Genomic DNA, 27,094 nt, shown 5'->3' with positions numbered 1-27,094 from the left:
TACGGCAACGCACTCTAGGCCAGCATCACCCAGAAACTCCTCAAGAAACAGCAGTACATTCAGAACGCCTCTGTTAGACTCATCCTCAACATCCCCCACCGCAGCCACATCCCCGGCCACTTGAGAGACATCCACTGGATCCCAGTGAACAAAAGAATCACGTTCAAGCTTCTCACAGATGATAAACAAAGCCCTATTCGATGCTGGACCTGCATAACGTAACCACCCCCTCGCACTCCACGCACCCAGTAGAGACCTCTGCTCCACCCAACTGGCCCTGGCTACCGTCCCAGGTATTCACAATACCACAGCCGTATGAAGATCCTTCTTCTACCTAGCAGCAAAATTCTGGAACACCCTGCCTCTCCATCTTAGGCAATTACCATCACTGCCTCAATTTAGGAAGAACCTCAAGACCTGGCTCTTCGACTGAACCACAGCACCTTCGGCAGACCAGCAGCCCCCCCGTCCCCACCCCCAGCACCTTGAGGCCCTTACGGGTGAGTAGCTATGCTCTATAAGCTCCTGATTGATTGAACATCACAAAATGTAATGTTTCTGTGGCGCACAGCGCTTGTAAATAAGCTCCTTAAGGTTTTTCAGGACACAAACGCGCTGTACAGTAGAGGGGCCACCTCGGCTCAGCCCAAACATAGCCACATACCAAGTCACGAGTTGGCCACTGCACCTGCCCTTTTTATTTTTTATCAAAAAGGACCACCTTGAGAGTAGGACTGGGCAAAATGTTTGTCACAACAGCGTAATCTTCAGTAATTTCTGGCATTTTGAGTAATGCTTGGTATTCAAAATGTACTAAATTATGTCATTACTCCAAGCCACCTGAATTCATTTCTGTTCTGGTAAAAATCATGTCATGGGAGCACGGGAAAAATGTGAAAGAATATAATGCAAACTACTGTTTTTTTACAGCACTTATGTTTTTTGAGGTGTTTTATAGTGCGAAATGTGTCCTGGATGCGTGAATGCATTACACACTAAAGCATATAGCGATAAAAGACAGATTTGCATTTTATGTAATTTTGCATTTTTTCCTTACATTTTGAGTAATTACATATAAGGAAATTATGCAAATTTCGCACATCCCTGCTCGATATCCCTCTCTTACCCCAAAGGAAATTATCCAGTAACTCATTTACTGAAGCGGTGCATCCTGCGCCTCTGATTCCCCAAATAAGTGATTGTACCTACTAGGTCACTGAAGGCACACATGTCCCTTCAGTGTCCTGTGCCTCTCTCATTTTCCAGGGAGGCTCATGCGGCGCCTCATTTTTTGAAGGACACCTGCGGTACCTCTCCAGTTTGCACACATGGGGAGAAATGTAGTTGGTTGGTTAATGAAGAAAGAGCTGCAAATGTGCTACTATAATTTATATTATCTGGAGTCTGTCTAGCAGGTGTATTGGGAAGGCAGACTAAATAATGTGAGCCTAAATTAATCCAGACGAAATCACGCCTTGACATGCGCTGCATGATTCAGGAAAAGAAGGTCTGCATTAGTACATTAATGCTAAACAGGCAGAAGAAACTGTATTGACCTAGGAGCAAAAGAAAGCACCGAGTCATCCAGAAAACATAGGATATGAGCAACCTTGAATGCAATCCTGTAGGGAGACAAGTTTAATGGGCATCCATGCTGAAGTCCAGGCAGATGGAGGACATGTGCATATCAGATCCCTTCTCAGCGTTATCCTGTGATGTGTTGGCAGGCATCCATTCTGCGATGCAGATCAGGCAGGACTGACAATTGTCCTGCTAGACCTGCCAGTGTAAATAGCAGAACGTATCACCTGCTCACTATTATGCAAAGGGGACAGACTTCCTATTAAGGATGACCAAAGGTGCCAACTAGCAACTGAATAATGCTGGGCTAAAAGCTGATCCCAGAGCCAACCCACAGGATAAAGATTGAAAATCTGGAACACAAAGAAGGAAGAGAGTGGGTCATCAGAAAGGATTTGATTCAGTCCAGAGCACTGTAGACAACCCCAAAATAGCGTGATTGACAGTATCAAAAGCAGGCATCACATCTAAAAAGAATCAAGGCGGGGACAGCGCCTCCATCCAACGATCATTTGAACCCATCAACCCCGTCTCCATTGGATGGGCTGATCTCAAGCCTATCTGTGATGTATCAAAAGCAACAACAGTTTGTAGAAAGCACAATGGTTGAATATTGGCAGTGATATAACACGAGTGCCTTCAGTAAGGTGAGACACTGCGGAACACAACGATTTGTCAATTGCCAGCAGTGTTTTCAAAATTACAATAATTCCTGAAAAAATTCAAAATCTTGGGAAATTTCCAGCAGAAGCTAGCTGGGCATTTTTTAACGTACCTGTAGATTTTCTGTCACTTCCAGAATTTCTAGGCAGATAAAAATCCCACTGACTCTTCCAAAAGATTGAAGAAATGATGGACCTCACTCATGCAATGCAGTTATGGGCTTGCAATGCTCTTGGTGCTGGCAGAAAGGCACTTTTTAGGCTTACTGGCAAACATTTTCAACAATATACATTAAGAAAGGCTTAGTGGGATTGGTCTGTAGAATTGTTCTGCTGCCATTGGTTAAGAAAGAGAGGTATGAAAGCTACATGGCTCAGCAATGGAACTTACAACTCTTACATGCAAATTTGTTATATGGCTTGTGGAAACAAAGAGGCATATTTACAAGCCCCTATCGCCACCACAATGTCACTTTTCACTTAAAGCGCTCCAATACCTTCGCCTTGTGTTCGTGCTATGCCAAGATGGACGACGGAGCGAGCTCTCGAACACCATCGGATTTTGCAAAAAAAATAAGCACGTGCTGTTCGTGTTTTAACAAATGTTTAAGAAATGCATTTGTTTATGTACATACACATGCAGTTTAGTGGTATGTGTGTATGTGTACATGGGAGATAGCCTGAAAACACAAGTACTCCGATGGAGTGCTTGAAACAAAGAAAAAAAGTAGCTCCGCAAATCGGGAGCAGTGTAAGGAGACATGTACTTGGTCCATGCACCGTGGGAGGGCCAAACACAAGAAGAGGGTATGACAGACACCCAAATGCCATGAAGAAAATGAGAGGATGCTTAACTTTACTAATTGTAAGGAGATGGGCGGCCTGTAAGTCCACAGATAGAACGCAACATGTCACTTTGAGACAGTGCATGCACTAGCCGAGACCTAAACATGTAACACGGGAAAGCTAAGACACAAAATTTAGATATCTGAAACACCAAATATATATTTAGCATAGTAAAAGATCTCAAATGAATTTTTTGATTTTTCTTGGAACTGTTTCTCTTGTCAAAAGCCAAGATATATTTCATTTGAAATCAGAAATATGAAAACAAGTTGCTTTTAAGCTGGAATGCTTCATGTACAGTTTAACAGTGTGCTTTATCCTTGACTTTTACATACCAAATCAGTACATTGTGGGAGTCGTAGTCTCCATTCACCTCAATTAGCCAATGTATTGTGAACAATGATTTGCAAAAGTAAAGTACAGACCGGGATAATACATTTTTGATGTTCATCTGGGGCCTCCTCGACCTCTTGGGCTGCTCCCCCGCTGCTGAGGTATTGCACAATCTTGCCCGATTTTGCCAGTCCATTGTGTTTGTAATCTGTCTCTTTTGTATTATTGTATTTTCTGCTGTTGTCAAACTTCTGTTTGTGTGTAATTGTGGTTTTATTTTGTGACAGATTCTCTCGTAATTCTTTCTCCCACTACTTCCCTCACTCCTACTGTAAGCCCATCCCACCTACCAGGACTACTATTGGAGGCTGCAGCGCAGCTCCAGTGAGCAGCTCCTTGACCTCTTGGGCTGCTACCCTGCTGCTGAGGTTTCATGTAATCTCGCCCAATTTTCCCAGTCCAGTGTGTCCTGGACCAACCACCTTCCGACGATACACCACTGCCGAGCTCAAGGCCCTCCACCCCTCAACAACTGCTGCTGTTGCACCTCCCCCCACTCACTGGCTGGAATTTTCACCTGCCGGCACTGTCACTTCTCCTGCAACACCAAAGCCCCAGCACATACAAGAACCACCTCCACGCTAACCCTGACCACTCCAGCCCAGCTCCACTGCCTCCTGCTCAAAGTGCAATCGCTATTCAAACATGTCACCAAAATCTGGGACACCATCACCTCCCTCACTCCCGATGTGATTTTCTTCACTGAGACCTGGCTCAACCCCATAACAAGCACAGGGGTGGAATTGCCATCATTCACAAGGAGAACATTTACTGCACCATTGCAGAAAATGCCACCCAATTACGGACTACCTCAACTTCCAACTCAGAACAGACAACAAGACCATCATTAGAGGCACCCTCATCTACAGACTCCCAGGACCTCGCCCCAACTTCTGTGACACAACCCTAACTTTATCTCCCCGCTTGCCTTAGAGTCTGAAAACCACATCTTCCTTGGAGACCTCAACTTTAACCTCGACCACCACAATGATAACAACACCGCCAACCTCCCCGAAAGCATGAAAAACATCGGCCTCACCCAACTGGTCACCGAGCCCAACCACATCGCAGTGCACACACTCAACACAATTTTATCAGCCAGAGACAGAATCAATTATGGACATGCACCAAGCTCCCCTGGTCGGACCACACCATTTTTGATTCCACCATTGCGGGACTCCCCGGCGCCACCTTCAAACCACCCAGCATGTCACACCGTAGCTGGAACAAGATCACAAAGAGCCAATGGACTGATGCCTTCAACACCTCCCGCCCACGTACCACAACCAACCTTGAACAGGCAGTCAAGAACTTATACACCAGCCTGACAGACTGCACCAACATAGACACCCCCAAAAACCCATCAAGACCAAAATATCATCCAAGCAGGCCAGCTGATACACAGCCGAGCTAAAAACCTCGAAACGCACCTACAAACAACTCGAAAGGAGATGGTGCACCAGCAGAGATCCCGCAGACCGAACCACTTTCAAAATTGCCCTCCACCAGTACCACCAACTCCTGAAAGGGACAAAAAGAAGCACCCTGACTGACTGCATCAAAGCAAGCACCAACCACAGAGAGTTATTCAGGCAATCAGCCACAGAAAACAACATCACCCATTCACAATAACTCTGCCACGCCCTGGTGGACTTCTTCCACAACAAGATCTCCACCATCTACAGGTACTTCAAATCCTAACCCACCAACTTCCCCAGCCAGTTCAACCCCACAAAAAAAGAACAAGACCACCTGCTCACCACCTGGGAAAAGCTCACCACGCAAGACATCATGGCCACAATGAGCTCCATCAACTCAGGAGCACCCATGGACCCATGCCCCACCATATCCTTAACCTTGGGAGCAAGATGATCAGCAGCAAGCTCACTACCATCCTCAACCAATCGATCACCATGGCCACTTTCCCTAAGAAATGGAAGCACACAGAAGTCAAGCCCCTACTCAAGAAACCGTCCGCCAACCCCAACAAACACAAGAATTACTGCCCCATAACTGCTCACCTTCCCCCCTAGGTCCTCAAGAAATCCATTAACCGCCAAATCACAGACCTCCTGGAGAATCATTATCTTCTAGACACCTCCCAATCAGGATTCCGCACTAATCACAGCACTGAAACCCTCTTGCTGGTTGCTACGGACAACATCAGATCACTCCTAGACCAAGGAAAAACAGGGGACCTGATGTCACTTGACCTTTCAGCAGCATTTGACACAGAATCATACCACATCCTGATCAAAAGTGTACACAACATCAGAATCAAAAGAAACGCCCTCCAGTGGACCGCCTACTTCCTCACAGGAAGAACCCAGAGAATACACCTCCTGCCCTTCACCTTGGAACCATACAGCAACATTTGCGGCATCCCTCAAAGTACATCCCTCAGCCCCACTTTGTTAAACCCCTACATGACTCCCTTGGCCAACATCATAAGATCATAAGGACTAAACATCATATCCTGCGCCGACGACACCCACCTCATCCTCTCACTATCTGAAGATGCAAGTAACACATTAACAAACTTTCACTAATGCATGACAAACGTCGCACGATGAGAACCGACTGCCTCTAACTCAGCACAGACAAGACGGAAGTACTTATCTTCAAAAACAGCTCCCGGTGGAGCAGCGTATGGTGGCCTCCTGAACTAGGACCCTGTTAGACCTGGCTTTTCCAGTGGGTTTATCCCCAGACTTTTAGCTTTTTGGCCTCCTGTTATTTACCCTGTTATTTGTTTTGTTTTTAGGACTCTGGGCAGTTCACCACTACTGATCAGTGCTAAAGTGCATATGCTCTCTGTGTAAATTATTATAATGGATTAGTGTTTCCATGTTTGGCTTATTTGATTTACTATTAAGTCCCTAGTGCAGTGCACTGTGTATGCCCAGGGCCTGTAAATCAAGCAGCCTTGCAAAAGGTACTCAGACCTGCCACTGCATTGTCTGCGTGCAGTTTTTACTGCCATGTCGAGTTGGTAAGTGCACCCACTTGCCAGGCCCTAACCTTCCCTTTTATTACATGTGAGTCACCCCTAAGGTAGACCCAAGGTACCCTTGAGGGCAGAGTGCAGTGTATGTGAAAGGTATGACATGTACCGATGTATGTGACATGTCCTGATAGTGAAATACAGTGTATTGTGTCTTTCACTATTGAAAGCCTATCTGTCCCATAGGATAGAATGGGAGTTTATTTATAACATCTTATAAATATAAGTTCCCATTGGGACGACATAGAAAGTTGGAGTTTAATATGCCTGAACTCAGAATATAAAAATGCATCTTTTAGTAAAGATGATTTCTATATTGTGTGTTTGAAAATACCACTTTTAGAAAGTGAGTATTTTCTTGTTTATCCATCCTGTGTGCCTCTGCTGGTTTGTGGATTGACTGTTTGGCTTTGGAGTGCCTGGGGCTGGGGATGTGCATTCTCTCCGTCAAAGTACAAAAATGGTTTGACAACCAGAGGGTCTGAGGGAAAGTGTTTATAGAGACCACACAGGGTTTGTTCCCCCAACGAATACTTAACAACCAAGTGAAACCCTGGGGTCTACGCTGAAGTTTTATAAAATGTAAAGAACTACAATATCATTGGTGGGTCAAAAGATCCCAGATACACAAGTGAAACAAGTGAAACACCGCCTAAAAAATAATGCTAATGGGCATATCCCTTAAAAGGACGAAATCCCTCACTCACCAGAGGTGACATGCTTCATCATTGGGATTCTCCAATCCCAGAGGAAACCCCTAGTTCCTCTGGGGGCTACAACTCCCTCACTGTGAGGGAGGAGCACACGGATGTTTTGTTGTTCAGATAAATGGGATGTACTAAATCCACAATGGCGAGCCAGTGATATAAGTGAGGGCGCAGCGCAGGAAAAAATATTTTTGTTATTTGTATTTTATGTGATATGAAGTGAAAGTGATCTTAAAAATAGCTCAAGAGCGTCAGAGCACCGCTTTGTTCATAGTGCGTCCTTGGCTACAATTAAAACGTAAGTGCACCACTAGTCAACAATTTTTTAGACCATGGTGATGGTGATAGTTGTCAACATGTTTCAGCCTTAGAGCCTACAGATATGGCACGGCTTTCGTCAGGACTCGAAACAGCTGCTGCGTATCAAACAACCAGAAAAGGATACTCTGGGTCCAACACTTTAAGTCAAGTGCATCATGAGAAAAGACCACCTGAAAAAGACCCAAAAACCACTAATGTGAAAAAGCGGTGTTGCACACACAAACAAGATTAAAGCAATTAATTAATGACAGTGTGCTATCAAAAAAAAGGAAGGACTTACCCGTGAATACTGGGTAAGTCAGCCAACCTCTCACTGGCAACTGCTCAGGAAAGAGTGCACCGCTCTATGAGAAAGTAAGGTGATCGCTGTTATAGTAACAATCAGATCTCTATCCTTAGGGGATGAAAACAGCCAAACCCCACCGGAGAGTCTATCTAAAAAGTAGGAGTTAACATAATGTAACGACAGGGACTCGTAAAGAAAACCACTAAGTTTAAACAAGCAGGCTAAGTGTTGTTTGTCAGGGTGCAAAAATATTCTAGGCATTAGACATTGGGTGGACTAACAACGGGGATAAGACCACTAATAATATCCACACCTAACATACGCCACCTGGTAGTACCCAACAGTACACCCCAAACAGAGTAAAACGAGATTAGGAGCAATTACTACAAAAGAAGGAGACTGCCCCATGAGCGACCTACCTGTCCGTCGGTACACCGTGGCCTGAATGAGCCCGATGCCGGAGGTGCCGTGGACAGGAAATCCTCTGCTTAAAAAAGGCAGTTCAACAGGTTTGAATAGCCAATCAGGTACCCTAATGGTGGTCGGTCAAAAACACACACGGAGCAAGCAGCGATTGACTCCAGCGCGCATGCTCCAAGAAAACACTGCTTCGCGCATGCGCGTCTGACCACTCCTGGTCTCTGGATAGCGCATGCGTAAGTAAATGTATGAACGCTCCGATCAAGACCATCATATCTCTCACCTTGAAACGGAGCCTAATCGTCATACTAGACGATACAACCAGAAAAAGCACATATGCATCATTGGTCATTTGGCGAACCAGTCCTTCTCTCTAACACTATTCTAGGGGAATAAAAAAATGTTATAAACACCACTTTGTTGTAATTCCCAAAAGTGCAGGTGCTAAGATGGAGAATATATCAATAACCAAAAAGCGCTGTATGGTTCTGGAAAAGCATGTAAGAGTACTGGAAAGGAACTATATGAACCCCATGTAATCTCCATCAAGTACAAAGAAAAAAAGAGGACAAAAAACACACACTAGGGTGCCTCATTTAAGACCCACATAGATAGTGTGGAGTGTCAGAAGAAAACATGATGTGAATAATGCGACCAAAAAAATCTCATGGTCAGGCTTATAGTGACAACCACGGAATATCATCATTCATGCCATTGGTATATGTGTGTAACTTGTACACCCACCATTGTTCTCGTTTGAATAGGAATGCTGAGATATCAGTGTGATGAGGTGGAATGAATGGTTTCTCCAAAACTGTCCATTTGAGATCGTTGGAATTATGTCGCATGGTCAAGAAATGTTCTGTTAATTTTGTAGACGCCCTGCCACAGCGTATTGTACTCTTGTGTTCTAATATACGGATCTTGACCTTTCTAGTGGTCATGCCCACATATCGTAATGCACACGGGCATGTGATCATGTATATTAGGTTATTACTGTTACAGTTGGTGTGAGAATTGAGGCGCCAAGGTCTTGGTGATCCTATATCAATCTCAGTGGTCGTGGTGGTATGCGGGCAAGCCGCACATGAACCACAAGGAAAATGTCCTTGTACCGCTGGCAAACCCCATAGAGTGTTCTGAGTTTCTTTGTTTTTTACCCGGGGTCGGGTGTGCACTAACCTATCCTTTAGATTAGTACTACGTTTGAATGCAAACAATGGACGTGGTAATGCTTCATCATCTATATTCAGAATCTTCCAATGAGATAAGATGGTGTTTTTAATCTGATTGGAAAATTTGCAAAAGGTATGGACACACGTCAGTCTATCCTGAGTCTCTTTCTTCAGTTTTGGTTCCAATAATGCTTCACGATTGTTGTTAAGTGCTCGTTTGAAAGATCTTTTAATCAGTTTCTTGGGGTATCGTCTCACTTGTAATTGTTGGGACAAGTTTTTGGCGTGTTCGCGATATTTGGCTATAGTGGAACAGTTCCTCTTTACCCTCAGAAACTGGCCAAAGGGTAAATTATCCCTCAGGGCTTTAGGATGGTAACTGTCGTACAGCAATAAGGAATTCCTTGCTAGTGGTTTCCTATATAGTTCAGTATCAAGCCCCCCATTAGAGGGTGTAATCAAAACATCCAAAAAAGGAAGTTGTGTTTTGCTGTATTCACACGTGAAGTTAAGAAAAGTGTTGCAGTTATTCAGCCATGTCTTAAATTCCAGTAGTGATGGCAAAGAGCCCCGCCAAACTACAAAAATATCATCAATATATCTCTTCCATATGAGAATATTGGTTAGATAGGGATTGATGATGTTGAGAACATTCTCACACTCAAACACATGTACATACAGGTTCGCCAGGCTGGGAGCAAAAATGCTCCCCATTGATGTACCCGATATCTGTAGGAAGAATTGTTCCTCGAATTGAAAAAAGTTTTCTTTCATTGCCAATTTGGCACATGCTACAATGAAAGACACAGGTGTAATTGAATCCGGAGGATTGTTTAGCAATAGTGTCTCTATCATCGAGAGTGTTTCATCCTGAGGGATGCAAGTATAAAGCGACTCAACGTCGAAAGAAACCAGAAAGTCTGTCTGGGAATCAAAAGGCAAGTCGTTAACTAGTACCAAGATGTCTTTGGTGTCCTTCAGGTATGTGGGCATTTGTTCAACCAAGGGACGTAAAAAGTAGTCCGAAAAAGAGGAAAGGGGTTCTAGTAAAGAACCTAGTCCTGAAATAATAGGACGGCCTGGAGGTGGTATACGATTCTTATGCACCTTGGGAAGTATGTAAAAATACGGTACAACCGGAAAACTTCTGATTAAATAAGTGGCTTCATTTGCTGTGATCCAGCCGTTGGTACTAGCCTCATTCACCAGAATTTTAATCTCCGATAAGAGTCTCGACGTGGGGTCTGCTGTAAGTCGTAGATATGACTTATCATCATTCAATTGTCGGAGACATTCAGTTCGATAAGCAATGGTGTCCATTATTACAGTCGCCCCGCCCTTGTCAGCGGGTTTGATTGTAATAGTCTCATCACTGGTGAGTGATGTTAGGGCTCTGCATTCTCTCTTGTTGAGATTCTGAAACTGGCTCTTGGTGGTCTTGCAGATTTTGGTAACCTGCGCAGTCACCGCCTTTTCAAAAGTTGAGACTGCAGCCGGGACCTGACTGGTAAGTGGATTGAATGTTGATTTGTTCCGTAATCCTGTGTTATTGACCAGCACATCAGGAGAGCCTGTTGGTTCTTTCCGAAAGAAAAAATGCAAACGTATTTTACGAAAAAAATGCGCAAGTTCTTGTTGAATCGTGAAAGCATCACCTCCAAAGGAAGGAACAAATCCCAAACCTTTGTTCAGTAATGATAACTCATCCGGATTGAGGGTTTTTTTGCTCAAATTTATCACGAGGTCATGTGGGAGCTGGGTCCTGCTATGTTCTCCATCGATCCTCGAGTGGAGAGTGGGGCTGAACTGTCTGCCCAATGGACTTGGTTTTGATTTTGTCGCCTCTTGCCTCTGGACCGGCCCCGACCATACCCTAAAAAAGACTGCTGATTAGGATACATTTGGGGTTGTGGTGGATACAAAAAAGGTTGTCCAAAGTGTTGGAAAGGAGGATACTGTGCAGGACCAGGGGGCCACCATTGAGGAGAAGGAAAACCTGGTGGACCTCTTCTCTGACCTCTCTGGAAACCTCTTGCTCTTCTGTTATTCCTTCTGTTGGTCGAATCGCCTTGGAAGGAGTTGTCTGAGTCACTGGACCATCCCTCACTACCTGAGGTAGAGTAGTCAGAGCCATATCTACGGCCCTGTCGATTGTATTGAGGATTAACATAATCCGTGCTGGTGTATGGATAAACTTTCTCCATAGAAAACTTAGCTAAATCTTTTTTGAATTTATTGATTTTAGTCATCAAAACGGAGTCTTTGAAATCCTTATTGCTTTTATTACATTCTTCATTTTGTTTTTTGAAAAGTGCACCAGTCAATGTGATTTTAATCTGTGCTTCTAAAGCCTGAATTTCAATCAATATAGTATCGGCCACCCGTTTGGCAGTACTAATGATAAGAATGAGCCAATCACGGGTGCACCTCCAGGCTATTAAAGACCAATCGTTGATGAAGGTCTTATTATCCAGGAACAACCTAGGGGCATTCGTGACAATGAGTCCTGTAGGAGCACAATTGCCTCTAAGGTATTCGGTCATGATGGCTCCATGAATGTACACTCGGGAATGAGATTTTTTGAGAGTCAGAAGTTTCGCCCAGTCATCTCCTTGGCTAGTACTACTCCCCTGAAAGGTGTCAATAATACTAGGTGTGTCAAGAATTGCTTGGGCCAGAGTGTCATCAAAGGCTAAACCTTGTCGTTCAGCCATAATTAATGCAAGTAAAACCTAGTGAACAATTACGAGAGACCTGCCAAGCATTAGAAACCCTACAGCAGAGTTATGTTACAAAAAAGAGAAGAAGAAGACCCACAGCCGTGGTGGCTGTTCATAGACAAAGTACAAAAATGGTTTGACAACCAGAGGGTCTGAGGGAAAGTGTTTATAGAGACCACACAGGGTTTGTTCCCCCAACGAATACTTAACAACCAAGTGAAACCCTGGGGTCTACGCTGAAGTTTTATAAAATGTAAAGAACTACAATATCATTGGTGGGTCAAAAGATCCCAGATACACAAGTGAAACAAGTGAAACACCGCCTAAAAAATAATGCTAATGGGCATATCCCTTAAAAGGACGAAATCCCTCACTCACCAGAGGTGACATGCTTCATCATTGGGATTCTCCAATCCCAGAGGAAACCCCTAGTTCCTCTGGGGGCTACAACTCCCTCACTGTGAGGGAGGAGCACACGGATGTTTTGTTGTTCAGATAAATGGGATGTACTAAATCCACAATGGCGAGCCAGTGATATAAGTGAGGGTGAGAGCATTTTTGCTCCCAGCCTGGCGAACCTGTATGTACATGTGTTTGAGTGTGAGAATGTTCTCAACATCATCAATCCCTATCTAACCAATATTCTCATATGGAAGAGATATATTGATGATATTTTTGTAGTTTGGCGGGGCTCTTTGCCATCACTACTGGAATTTAAGACATGGCTGAATAACTGCAACACTTTTCTTAACTTCACGTGTGAATACAGCAAAACACAACTTCCTTTTTTGGATGTTTTGATTACACCCTCTAATGGGGGGCTTGATACTGAACTATATAGGAAACCACTAGCAAGGAATTCCTTATTGCTGTACGACAGTTACCATCCTAAAGCCCTGAGGGATAATTTACCCTTTGGCCAGTTTCTGAGGGTAAAGAGGAACTGTTCCACTATAGCCAAATATCGCGAACACGCCAAAAACTTGTCCCAACAATTACAAGTGAGACGATACCCCAAGAAACTGATTAAAAGATCTTTCAAACGAGCACTTAACAACAATCGTGAAGCATTATTGGAACCAAAACTGAAGAAAGAGACTCAGGATAGACTGACGTGTGTCCATACCTTTTGCAAATTTTCCAATCAGATTAAAAACACCATCTTATCTCATTGGAAGATTCTGAATATAGATGATGAAGCATTACCACGTCCATTGTTTGCATTCAAACGTAGTACTAATCTAAAGGATAGGTTAGTGCACATCCGACCCCGGGTAAAAAACAAAGAAACTCAGAACACTCTATGGGGTTTGCCAGCGGTACAAGGACATTTTCCTTGTGGTTCATGTGCGGCTTGCCCGCATACCACCACGACCACTGAGATTGATATAGGATCACCAAGACCTTGGCGCCTCAATTCTCACACCAACTGTAACAGTAATAACCTAATATACATGATCACATGCCCGTGTGCATTACGATATGTGGGCATGACCACTAGAAAGGTCAAGATCCGTATATTAGAACACAAGAGTACAATACGCTGTGGCAGGGCGTCTACAAAATTAACAGAACATTTCTTGACCATGCGACATAATTCCAACGATCTCAAATGGACAGTTTTGGAGAAACCATTCATTCCACCTCATCACACTGATATCTCAGCATTCCTATTCAAACGAGAACAATGGTGGGTGTACAAGTTACACACATATACCAATGGCATGAATGATGATATTCCGTGGTTGTCACTATAAGCCTGACCATGAGATTTTTTTGGTCGCATTATTCACATCATGTTTTCTTCTGACACTCCACACTATCTATGTGGGTCTTAAATGAGGCACCCTAGTGTGTGTTTTTTGTCCTCTTTTTTTCTTTGTACTTGATGGAGATTACATGGGGTTCATATAGTTCCTTTCCAGTACTCTTACATGCTTTTCCAGAACCATACAGCGCTTTTTGGTTATTGATATATTCTCCATCTTAGCACCTGCACTTTTGGGAATTACAACAAAGTGGTGTTTATAACATTTTTTTATTCCCCTAGAATAGTGTTAGAGAGAAGGACTGGTTCGCCAAATGACCAATGATGCATATGTGCTTTTTCTGGTTGTATCGTCTAGTATGACGATTAGGCTCCGTTTCAAGGTGAGAGATATGATGGTCTTGATCGGAGCGTTCATACATTTACTTACGCATGCGCTATCCAGAGACCAGGAGTGGTCAGACGCGCATGCGCGAAGCAGTGTTTTCTTGGAGCATGCGCGCTGGAGTCAATCGCTGCTTGCTCCGTGTGTGTTTTTGACCGACCACCATTAGGGTACCTGATTGGCTATTCAAACCTGTTGAACTGCCTTTTTTAAGCAGAGGATTTCCTGTCCACGGCACCTCCGGCATCGGGCTCATTCAGGCCACGGTGTACCGACGGACAGGTAGGTCGCTCATGGGGCAGTCTCCTTCTTTTGTAGTAATTGCTCCTAATCTCGTTTTACTCTGTTTGGGGTGTACTGTTGGGTACTACCAGGTGGCGTATGTTAGGTGTGGATATTATTAGTGGTCTTATCCCCGTTGTTAGTCCACCCAATGTCTAATGCCTAGAATATTTTTGCACCCTGACAAACAACACTTAGCCTGCTTGTTTAAACTTAGTGGTTTTCTTTACGAGTCCCTGTCGTTACATTATGTTAACTCCTACTTTTTAGATAGACTCTCCGGTGGGGTTTGGCTGTTTTCATCCCCTAAGGATAGAGATCTGATTGTTACTATAACAGCGATCACCTTACTTTCTCATAGAGCGGTGCACTCTTTCCTGAGCAGTTGCCAGTGAGAGGTTGGCTGACTTACCCAGTATTCACGGGTAAGTCCTTCCTTTTTTTTTTGATAGCACACTGTCATTAATTAATTGCTTTAATCTTGTTTGTGTGTGCAACACCGCTTTTTCACATTAGTGGTTTTTGGGTCTTTTTCAGGTGGTCTTTTCTCATGATGCACTTGACTTAAAGTGTTGGACCCAGAGTATCCTTTTCTGGTTGTTTGATACGCAGCAGCTGTTTCGAGTCCTGACGAAAGCCGTGCCATATCTGTAGGCTCTAAGGCTGAAACATGTTGACAACTATCACCATCACCATGGTCTAAAAAATTGTTGACTAGTGGTGCACTTACGTTTTAATTGTAGCCAAGGACGCACTATGAACAAAGCGGTGCTCTGACGCTCTTGAGCTATTTTTAAGATCACTTTCACTTCATATCACATAAAATACAAATAACAAAAATATTTTTTCCTGCGCTGCGCCCTCACTTATATCACTGGCTCGCCATTGTGGATTTAGTACATCCCATTTATCTGAACAACAAAACATCCGTGTGCTCCTCCCTCACAGTGAGGGAGTTGTAGCCCCCAGAGGAACTAGGGGTTTCCTCTGGGATTGGAGAATCCCAATGATGAAGCATGTCACCTCTGGTGAGTGAGGGATTTCGTCCTTTTAAGGGATATGCCCATTAGCATTATTTTTTAGGCGGTGTTTCACTTGTTTCACCTGTGTATCTGGGATCTTTTGACCCACCAATGATATTGTAGTTCTTTACATTTTATAAAACTTCAACATTCTCTCCGTCAGACAGCAACCAAGGGGGGAGGGGGGGAGGGCTGATGTTTGTCCTGCCTTTCGTGAATGAGTCAGGGCTGGGTTGAATAGAACTGGGCTGCATTTAAGTAGGGGTAGGAGATTTCCTTGCACCTGAAGGGGCCTGGCCTGCCTTACACAATGCTGTCTCCACCTCCTGCCGGGAAGCTGGACCAGAGAGGACAGAACTGGTTTTGACTGGGCACAGAGCCTTTCTGCCACAAGAGAACAAAGACAAATGCTGTACAAGTATTGAGGCCCAGACCCCAGAACTTTAGAATACTCCTGGACTCAAGAGGAACCTCTGCCAAGGAGAAAAGCTGGAAAAGCTGAAGGAGAAGTACTGCCCCTTTGCTGTGTGCTCTCTGGAGTTGGCCTGCAGTGGCTGTTTCTACCAAGGAGAGGAAAAAGATTTTGCTTTCTGCTGTGTGTCCTGCTTGAAGATCCCCAAGGGCTTGAAGTAGAGATTGCCTCCTGTTCTGAAGTCTCAGGGACACAAAGACTTTACTACCCGCCCGCCTGAACGTCCTTGCTGGGAGTTCTGACCTGCCAAAAGGTGCCTGTTGCTGTTTTGGGCCTCTGGAGGTTCTTCCTGCTGTTGGGAGCTGGAAAAGAGACTAAGAGAAGCGCGACGCATCCGCACCTGTTTCCGATGCATCGCCGCTGTGCCGCTGAAGAAACTGATGTAACATACAATGGTGTCTCTAAGGGTATTATTATAAAGGCAATTTTTTCAGTGGCACAATTAATTGCTAGGAACACTGGAGGAAAAGCAGGAAGATAATAATTTACAAAGACAATGGTAATTTGTTGTATATATTTCTTCATATATTTTCATATATTTAAGGTCAAGAAAAGCACTGTGTTACATTCAATGACATGTAACCTGTGTTATACTGTGCACAAGTGCTTGTGAAATCGTGAATGGCGCAAGTGACACGTGAGGAAGTATATATCCTGGAAAAGGGGTTGCAAAACAAAACAAATGATATACAAGATGTGTGTGTAGAATTGCCCATACAATAAATGCAATTAATTACAAAGTAATTTAAAAGGGCAGTCTCGAAAAAAAGTAGAGGCGCCATGAATTTCTCTGTAAAAGTCGACAGTGTTTCGGCCTGTAGGAATGTAAGGCCATCATCAGGGCTAGGTTACAAGTAGCTACAAACAGTGCTGTGGAGGAGAATAAAAGCACTCAATGGTGGACCAAGAAAAGAGGAAAGGCCATGATGGCAATGGAGAGAGCCAAAAGATGGGGAATAATGACAGGTAAGGCGCGGCAATTATATAACCGTGGGTGGAGAACTCCTCTCCGCCCGCGGAGTGTGCCGAGTTTTGCCTAATCTGCGTTCCACGGAGAACGAGGAGTAGGAAAAACTCTGCACAATCCGTGGCGGAGCGGAGTTGGCCCATCCCCCGCCTCCACCCCCATATTAAAAATTAATTAAAGTACAATAAAGAGTAAAGTAAAAAGACTTACCTTCACTGCGGCGTCCCCGGGCTGCCGTCCTCCTCTTCCTTGGGTCTCAGGGTGATCTGCGCATGCGTGCATGACCGCACATTCCTTGCAAAAAATGCACATGCTCAAGAGCGTGCACATGCGCAGATCACCCTGAGAGGCGAGGAAGAGGAGGACAGCAGCCCGGAGATGCCTCAGTGAGGGTAAGTCTGTTTTTACTTTACTCTTATTGTATTTTTATTTAATTTTGATTATGGGGGGTGGAGGCGGGTGGTGGAGGGGAGTTCCACAAAGTCTGTCCCTAACTTCATGGACCTCCGCGTAGTGCCACTCCGCCAGCTCCAACCCAGCCTTACAATTATATCCAAGCGCTAGCAGGAAAAATACAGCGTGTCTAGGCTCAGAGAGATAAAGTGGGGGAAGGCATCAGGGGGCAAGGAAGGGCTAGGGTCATGCTGAGACCGGGAACGGTCATGGAACACTGGATTGTGGAGGCACTAACTCGCATCGACATATGCAAGCAAGGTGGTCTCATGCAGAGGGCTATAGAGATCCAGCTGTAAAGTGAGAAAAAGTAGAAGGAGAAGAAACTGAAGGAGCACTTGCCCATGGCTGCAAAAATTGCCGCACGCTGAGTCCTGTGCACCGATCTCCGAAATTACTGCACCGATTCTGACGCAGGCCCTGCTGTGCGGCTGCACGAACCAACGCATTATGGGACCGCGGCTGGAGAGACCAGCGCAGCGTCGTGGCCGGCGCCGCATTTAGAACCGACGCATCCCTAATCCCCACGCATCGCACCGGGGCGCCAAGTCTACAAGAACGCCAGGGCCGCAGTAAGAAACTGACACATCACCTCTCCACACTGTAAGAAACCGACGTATCACCTCCCCTTCACTAAGTAACCGATAAATCACCTCCCCTGCGTGGCAATAAGGAACCAACCATCACCTCCCGTAAAGTAAGTAACCAATGCATCACCTTCCCTGGGCGTATGGAATTGACGCATCACCTTCCCTGCGGCTGTTTTTGTTTATGATTTTGACACATGATTTTTAAATGGCTCCCCATCGACAAAAGACGCAAAATCTCTCAAGCCCTGATCACCAGCTGACTGTACTGCCGCAGTGCACTCTATGCAGGTATCACTGTGCAACTCCTCAAGAGACTACAGACAATACAGAACTTAGTAGCCAGACTCATTCTAAACCGCCCTAAGTGGACCTACATCACCCCCACCTCAAGAAGTTCCACTGGCTCCCCAGATGCCAGTTCAAGACGCTGATCCATGCCTTCAAAACCCGCCACAACTTAGGACCAGAGTGCACCAACCACCGACTGAATTTTCACCTCCCGTCCAGACACCTGCGCTCTGCCTCTCTCTTCCTCACCCACACACCCCGCATACATCGCACCAACAGTGGAGGATGCTCCTTCACCCACCTTGCCACAAACTCTTGGAACAACCTCTGACTTCACCTACAGACCTCATTCTTCCTTCTGGAATTCAGAAGAGGACTCAAGGCTTGGTTATTCGATTGAGCACTGGGAGCAGCAGCTATCTGCACCTGTATTCACTCACAGGTGATTAACCGAGCTTTCCAAATCCATCTGGATTGGACTGGGTCTAGTAAAGTTGTATGTGTCTTCTTGTGTTAGTATTAAAAACATGCAATTATTGAAATGTAGTGCTATGTATGTATGATTGTAGAAAAGAGGACAAGGACAGTATGGGCATACAAAGACCACTGAATTGTCCCTGATACATAATAATTCCAAACAAGCATTTACAATGCAATGGTCTCGGCCTTGTTAAAGTTAGAGCTATTGGCATTGCTCATGACAATGCCGTTTTTTTAAATGTTTAAAAACAAAAACATAAACAAAAATAATGTCATGAGCAATGCCAATAGCTCTAACTTTACCAAAGCCGAGACCATTGCATTGTAAATGCTTGTTACCGGTTTCCTCGGCTGGGTTCGGAAGAAATCCATCGTTAAAACTGTGTAATAAGGAATCAATGGTCCTTGACTCCTGAAAACAATTGTATATTTGAGTTTCCGTTGTAAATACATTGGTTTCAGATTTTTATTTGGGGGGGGGGGGCGGATGTCGGTGGAGAAGTTTTGTTTCCTTGGAAAGATTAAAGAAAAAACATGAAATCGATTGCTTTAAAGTGTTTCTAGCTATCTGGCTGTTGCTGGAACACATGCCTCCTTCCTGATGGGGGGCAGGGGGGCAGTCAACCACTGCATCTGGCAAATGTGTTAAAAAACACACCAGTGACTTAAAGGAGACAAAACGTATTTTTCCTACTATGCATCGCAGATGCGTTACTAACAGTGTGCATTATTTATTTTTATATACAGGATTTCTTTTTTCATTTGTTTTGTACGTCTTCTTCTTTGAGATGCGGTGATATTCTTGCAGAGGGGGAGGGAGGCGCAAACAAGCCTTGTGCTACGCCACATTTCCCAACCCCAGAAGCATTTAAGAAGAGTGAGACTGTTTATTTACACTGTGTTTCTCCTCCCCCGCCCCATGCAGAGTTGCCTTGATTACTTTTCACTTCGTACCAGCTTGTTTGCTCCATTAATCTCTCCGAGTGGGGGTGGTGGCGAGGCCGGCCAAATTAACCAGGGCAAAGAAACTTTAAGCCTACCCCCTCCCAACTGTATGGCGAAATCGTGTTTTTAACCTCAATGTAGGTTTCTGTTTAATTGTAACGTTGACTTCTTTTGTTGAAGTTCGTTCTGTAACGCGCATCTATTGCAGGCTTATAACGATATTAAAACTACACTTAATCTGTGACAAGAAAAACGTATACCTTTTATTTCAACATACGAAACGTGGTTGCATGATTTTGCGTGAAGTCATTCAATGAATGGTGGAAAAGTGTCTACGTTAGGGAAAAAAAGATTAATAAATCAAAATTTTATTTACCGTTTCGGTTGCATCTGAGTAACTACTGAGGGTTTCTCGTTTACATGCAACTGAAATTTGGGGGAACTGGGACTGTAACCTCGGTGGGATAAAGAGCCAAATCGGCCCTGCCAGATTAGAGCAAACATGCATCCCTAAAATTAAAACTAATCTGCGTTGAGCCACTAAAGTAAACAAACCTACCATACAAGCTAGGGCAGGGTTAGTAAGTACCCAAGCTCAAATATGCAATGCAAGCAGCTACCGTAGAGAGATAAACATGGCTTGCTGCATCTCGGGGATACTTAAGAACAATCTTCACATTGAGAAATCCCCATATACCTCCGCGAGACTCAGGCTGCCTGCACGCCACTAAAATGAAAGTCTGAGAATGGCAGAGGAAACAACGTAAGCATAGAGAAATACTGCTTTATCTGAAAACGAAGTGGGGAAAAACCGGTCATATTTTGGAAAATTGCCAAACAGGTCGGCGTTCCTTCGCATATCCGAGTCTAACTGCGCGACACCCACTTCTCTGTGGACGTATGTCGACAGAGAAGTAGCTCACTCACTGACAAAGCAGAAGTGGCTCAGATGGATTGATGCTAAGGAAAATCTCAACCTTATTTGTCGGTTTCATCAAAGAAAGCAGAAGCACTTGTGACAGCTTGGCACTAAAGAATATCCCAACTGCATTTAATGGTTCCATGTAAAGAAGGTAAAGTGCCTGTGATGTCTTGGTGCTAGAAGAAACGCTCAACCACAATATGCAGTTGCGCATCCCAGACCCTTCACCGAGTTCACCGCTCTAATCCGGGGGGGGGGGGGTTGGGGGGAGGACTATGATGTGGTTTGGGTACTTGTCTTGAGTCTGGGCCTGAGGAAGATCCAGCAACAAAAATGTGTTTCTCTGCATTGAGTACGCCGTGTGCAACTTCTGTAGAAGCGTGCCTCTGCTGCGCTGCGTCTCGAGAACTGAAGACTCGAACCTGCACATAAACTGACACCTTGGGTTCCTTTGTGAGAGCCAGTGTGTTGTAAATTGTAACAACGATGTGATTAAGCATTTACTAAAGACATTAATTCCTCTGTTATAGATTGTGTTTTCCCTGTTATGTTGGCCGAAGCTTGGACTCCATTTTGTATTGTCATGCTTCCACGTGTTCCCCACGAGAAGAGTCCAACCTCTGTGTTAGTTGCTCTTGTAATCTGCCCAGTAACAGTCTATAAATAGCTCCTTTGTCTATCTGGCACATGCCCAGACTTGACCACATCTGTTATCAGTTAGCCTTGCTTGACCATGTTTTCGCGGGCTCAAGGAGTGCGTTAGCTCCGCCCACATATTGATTCAGTATCGAAAATGACCATAAATGGTAATGTTCTTCGTCTTCATGTTGTACCCACCCACTTATGAGCCCCTCTACTGTGTATAAAAGGGGACCATGTACGAAGGTTCTTTGTGCTACTCTATGCAATACTGAAGAGTGTTGTGTGGATTGTAGGACCACCCTTAAGGGTTAATAAATGCTGTCTTTGTACTTTGCAGTTTCCGTGCCAACTTCCTTATAGATTCCATTACAGGAGAGCGAACCCTTGTGTCCTGCGGGCCTAGCTGGGGCCTGTATTCATCAATTGGCGCCCGTCATGTGGGGCTCATCGGCGACTCGGATGCTCGAAGGACTGGTCGCGACGAAGGTGAGGAATTGGGCCGGGGACGTGATCACTGCCAGCGGCGTCTTAGCCCTGGCATCCCAAGGTTTTTCTTCCTTCCCTTCCGAGCCGACCGTCTGGGTGGCGCCGGTCCTCGACTGAGACCTCTTCTGTCGGTCTTGCCGTGAAAGCCGTTTGGGCGATTGTGGAGCTTGGCAGTTGGAATCTGGACTCTTGATTGGTAAGAACCGGTGTACGGTACTTGCTCCGAGTTTTTGAAGCCTGATCTAGCTATTTGAGTTTGATTTGTGATGACTAGTCATATTTTGAATTTGTCTTTGTGAATATATATGCGTTGCAACACATATAGGCAGGTAATGTGGAGAGATTTCTCCAGAGCTGTGTACCTTTTAACGGCGCAACGATTAAGTGCCATTTTTCTATAATATTGCATATTTTGCATTATTTCTGAGCATGCCTGCTTTCAGCGCACTCCGTAAGTGGTGCTGCTGTTTCGGAAACCGGTTGAACCTCGAGGAATCTGCTCCAGCTCCCCCAGAGGGGACTCCTAATAGGGATATGTATGTGAAGCATGGTCTTTCTTCCATAATGTACAGCACGGTATGGAGGAAATATACAAAAAAAGATCCTGAGTTGCGATGGCCTTTGTATGGATCGTTTGATATACATAAGATTGAGTATGTGGAACAGTGTATGTGTAAGCGACGTGCTCGTCAGGATATGTTTGAGTGTGTGCGGTTGTGGGTGAAGGAGGTGCGTGAGCGAGAGAAGCGTGAGAAAGCGCTGTTTGATAAAGAACAACGGAAGAACGATCATGTGCGAGCACAGGAAGCGAAGCGACGGGAGGACAGAGAGCAGACGGACAGGCAAGAGAAGGAGCGTAGGCTACAAGTTTCGGGTCAATACGTTGTTCGGCAGCCACTTTATCCTGTCCTTAATAATCTTGATGATGATTTTTCTTTACTAGATCGCCCTCCGCCCCCTTATGTCGGCGCATCTGCTCCGAGGCCGCAAGATTCTGGCCCGGGTCCGGGTAAGGTAGATACGCGGTCCATGTTATCAGCCGACCAAATGGCTGAGCTTCGGCAAATTTCCTTCCGTGCACTTAACGGCAAGATATCCATAGAGGAATTATTTCATACTTGGGAGGCGTGGCAGGAGAGAGATAAAGTGTATTTTCTGGGTCATTTTGCGGATGAAGTGATTGATGCTTTCCGGAAACGTTCTGGTGTTTTTGAGCCCGACGAAGTATCATCGGATGCTAAAGCATTGCGTAATGGTGTTTTCTCTTTTTCTAAGGCTCCAGATACGGCTCGGCGGCTGTTCGCCTTGCGGGACGAGGTGCTGGTCTATAAAGAGAAAGCGCGCCAGCGAGCAGGGAAGGAGAAGCAGTCGGATTCGTGCACATCAGAGGGCCACTCATCCACCTCCCAGTCAGATAAGGATGACATAGTGCATGTTAAACCAATGCGAGAGGCGGCGCCTTTGTATGTTCCTCCTAAAGGAGCGGGGACTAGCTCGGACATTACCTCCGCCGATGCTAAGGGATATTTCGTGTATAATTGGGTTTACACTCCGTGGCATAGGGCTGATGTTATGGCATTGAAGAATGCGCTGCCCGACCCCCGCAAGAATCCAGCGGCCTTCTATGAAGAAGTCGAGGGGGCCTTGAATTCTTGCGTCATGACTTTAGCAGACATAGATTTGTTCTTTGGCCTTATTCTACCACCAGACATGTGGCGATCTGTGCGGAAGGTAGATGATGTTGCCACTTTTAAGGCTCGATGGTCTGAACTGGAGGATGAGGATAGGGAGAGGAAGCCTGCGCAGAAACCGCCCCAGAATATTTTAGATCTCCCTGCTGCTATTGTGACTAAGTTGAAGACAATTATCCCCCCTAAAAAGATTGACTGGAATATGTTAGCTGCATGTAAACAGAAAGTTGACGAGTCAGTTGCGGACTTCTTTACGCGCTTTGAGGAGACGTTTCATGATTTTAGTGGACAGTCGCTTACCGACGATACGGGACGCCACCTTTTTGCGGATAAATATGTAGCTAATCTGCTGCCGGCAGTTGCGGCCCGTTTAAAAGCGAGTGAAAGTTCTTGGTCCTCCGCTACACCGACGGCCCTCCTGACTATCGCCCAGTATTATGAGCGTCAGGAGCAAGAAGCAAAGGGCCAGGAGGAAAAGAAATCGAAAGATTTGAAAACAAAGGTGATGTTGGCGCAAGTCTATGGCCCGCCTCGACGGGGTAGTAATAGAGTTAGGGGAGGATCTTATGGTCCTCCCTCGGGCCGATCTGATTTGAATAGGAACCAATGTGCGTATTGTAAGCAAGCGGGTCATTGGGCTAGGGACTGCCCGGTGTTGCATGCATCGCGCCAGGGGCATACCCACGGTGGCCCGCGAGGTAGAGGGGGTTTCTCGAACTTTCGAGGGAATTCTAACGAACAGGCTCGTCTTGAGTCTGCTGGGCAGCACCGAGATAGATCAAATGTTTTCGATCGCCAGCATCAGTATCAAGCATCAGGAATTGACCGGTCGGGGTACCATGACTCTCAGCATGCATAGGATTGCGTTAGATGGGGGTTAGAATCAGTTGAGGTGCCGGTCGATCAGAAGGGCCCTTATGTATCGGCTGAGGTTTTGGGCTCTACTGATCAGTTCCTAGTGGATACTGGAGCGACACGTAGTGCGCTATCAAAGCAATTGGTTCCGGGGGCTCCCCCATCCGGCTTAATGGTCACATCGGTAGGGTTCGATGGTACACTCTCCCGAAGCCCGCTTTCACAGCCCCTCATGTTTAAGGTTGATTCTTTTTCTGCACCCTGTCCGTTTCTGCTTGCCCCGTACACACCGGACAATATTATGGGTCTTGATATGTTAAAGCACTTTAGGGCTACTATCCGCTGCTCCCCTGCTGGTGTGCGGGTAATATTGAATGACAATTACCCCCGATCTGAACGGATGTGTACAATGTCAGAGGATGCGCTGTTAGCTACCCTCCCTCGTGCTTTGTGGGCAACTTCGGATACTGATGTGGGACAGATGGTGATTCCACCGGTCCACATTAGCGTCCAGGAGGGGGCGGTGTTACCACGCCTCCCACAGTACCGTATTTCCCAGGAGGGCGAGGAGGCTCTCATACAGATAGTGCAGGATTTGATAACGGTTGGGGTAGTCGAGGAAGTCCCCTACAACATTTGTAACAGTCCGATTCTTCCCATACTGAAAAAGGATACGGATGCCAGAGTTTATCGGTTTATAATTGATTTGAGAGAAGTGAACAAGATCGTGATACCTCAATACCCAGTGGTTTCCGATATCACGACGTTGCTTACCTTGGTCCCGCCTACGGCGACCATGTTCTCAGTGATTGATTTGAAGAATGCCTTCTTTTCCATTCCCATTCACCCTGATAGCCGATATCTTTTTGGGTTTACATTGAATAATAGATCTTATCGTTTCTGTAGGATTCCCCAGGGCTATACAGAAAGCCCTAGCATTTACAGTCAGGCTTTGAAACGACAATTGGATTCCTTTGTTCTGCTCGAGGGGGTCGCCCTCATTCAATATGTTGATGACATCTTACTGGCGGCTGACACCCTGGAGTTATGTGAAAAAAGTACGTTATCCTTACTTTCCTTTCTAGCGTCCCGCAATCATAAGGTATCTAGGAAGAAATTGCAATTCTGTAGACCAAAGGTGACTTATCTGGGTCACCTTTTGTCTAAGGAGGGACGTGCACTCACACCGGATCGTATCCAAGTAATTTTGGACACACCGAGACCGTCCACGCAGAAGGACGTGCGTGCATTTTTGGGCCTTGTCTCTTTTTGTAGACAGTGGATATTGGGGTTTTCACACATAGCTAAGCCATTGTTAGCCCTTTTGACAAAGGACACGCCTATCCCAATCCCTTGGTCAGATGAGTGTGATACTGCTTTTCAGCAACTACGACAGGCCCTTTGTTCAGCACCAGTGTTAGGGACCCCTGATTATGCAAAACCCTTTTCGTTGTATGTGCATGAGAAAGATGGATGTGCATTGTCAGTTTTAGTGCAGATGCACGGTGATAAGCAGCGCCCATGTGCATATTTTTCGGCTGTACTTGATCCTGTCGCCCGAGCATTACCAGGGTGTTTTCGCTCGGTTGCGGCGACAGCTGTGTCAATACGCCAAAGCGAGGGAATTGTGTTATCTCATAAGCTGTTGGTATTAGTCCCCCATGCTGTTGATGCCCTGCTTAATCAAACGAAGACGCAGCATTTGACCAGCGCCCGTTTAACGGGATATGAGTTGACGCTTTTGGCTCCTCATATTACGTTGAAAAGGTGCGTAACGTTAAACCCGGCAACATTGTTGCCATACCCCGAAACCCAGCCTGAGGCGCGGAAAGCGCATGATTGTATTCTCGTGACTGAGGAACAAACAAAGGGTCGTATTGATCTCCAGGATACGCCCTTTCCAGATGTAGATGGAGAACTGTGGGTGGATGGATCCTGTCTGAAGCTACCAGATGGTACGACTTCAGCAGCATATGCAATTACCACATTACAAACGATAGTGGAGACAGCACGCATACCACAGAAATCAGCTCAAGCAGCGGAACTGATAGCATTAACACGAGCATGTGAGCTTAGTACAGGATTATGTGTGAATGTTTATACAGATAGCCGCTATGCCTTCGGAGTAGCGCATGACTTCGGCCTACTCTGGAAGGAGAGAGGGTTTTTAACGTCACATGGAGTACAGATAATGCATGGAGAGTTAGTTCAGAATCTTTTAACTGCATTGACATACCCAAAGAAAATTGCCATTGTTAAGTGTAGCGCCCATAGGAAAGTGGTTGATAAAGTTGGAGAAGGGAATGCGTTAGCGGATCGAGTAGCACGGGAGACTGCGATGCAGCCCGGTACTACTGCCATGTATGTAGTGAAGTCACAGGTGGAGAGATGGCATGATGCGAAGGAGGAAGTGCGAGAAATGCAAGGGACCGCTTCTGACAAAGAGCGGGAACAATGGGCTAGCGAGGGAGAGCTGGATGACGAGGGTTGCTGGAGAAATAAGCAGATGGATAGATGGAAATTACCCACGGCCTTTGTACAACCTATGGTTCAGATGGCACATGGGCTAGCACATGTTGGAGCTTCCGCAATTGTGAAATTGCTTACCCAAGTCTGGGAGCATCCAGAGATTGCTAGCACAGCAAAGAGGGTGGTGCAGACCTGTATGATCTGCCTGAGGTATAACCCAGGAAAGGGTACTCGAACTCCAGCAGGAGGATTTGTGACACCC

This window comes from Triturus cristatus, chromosome 1_2 (genome assembly GCF_964204655.1).
Source record: "Triturus cristatus chromosome 1_2, aTriCri1.1, whole genome shotgun sequence".
In the NCBI taxonomy this organism is placed as follows: domain Eukaryota; kingdom Metazoa; phylum Chordata; class Amphibia; order Caudata; family Salamandridae; genus Triturus; species Triturus cristatus.
This window is presented reverse-complemented; position numbering follows the sequence as displayed.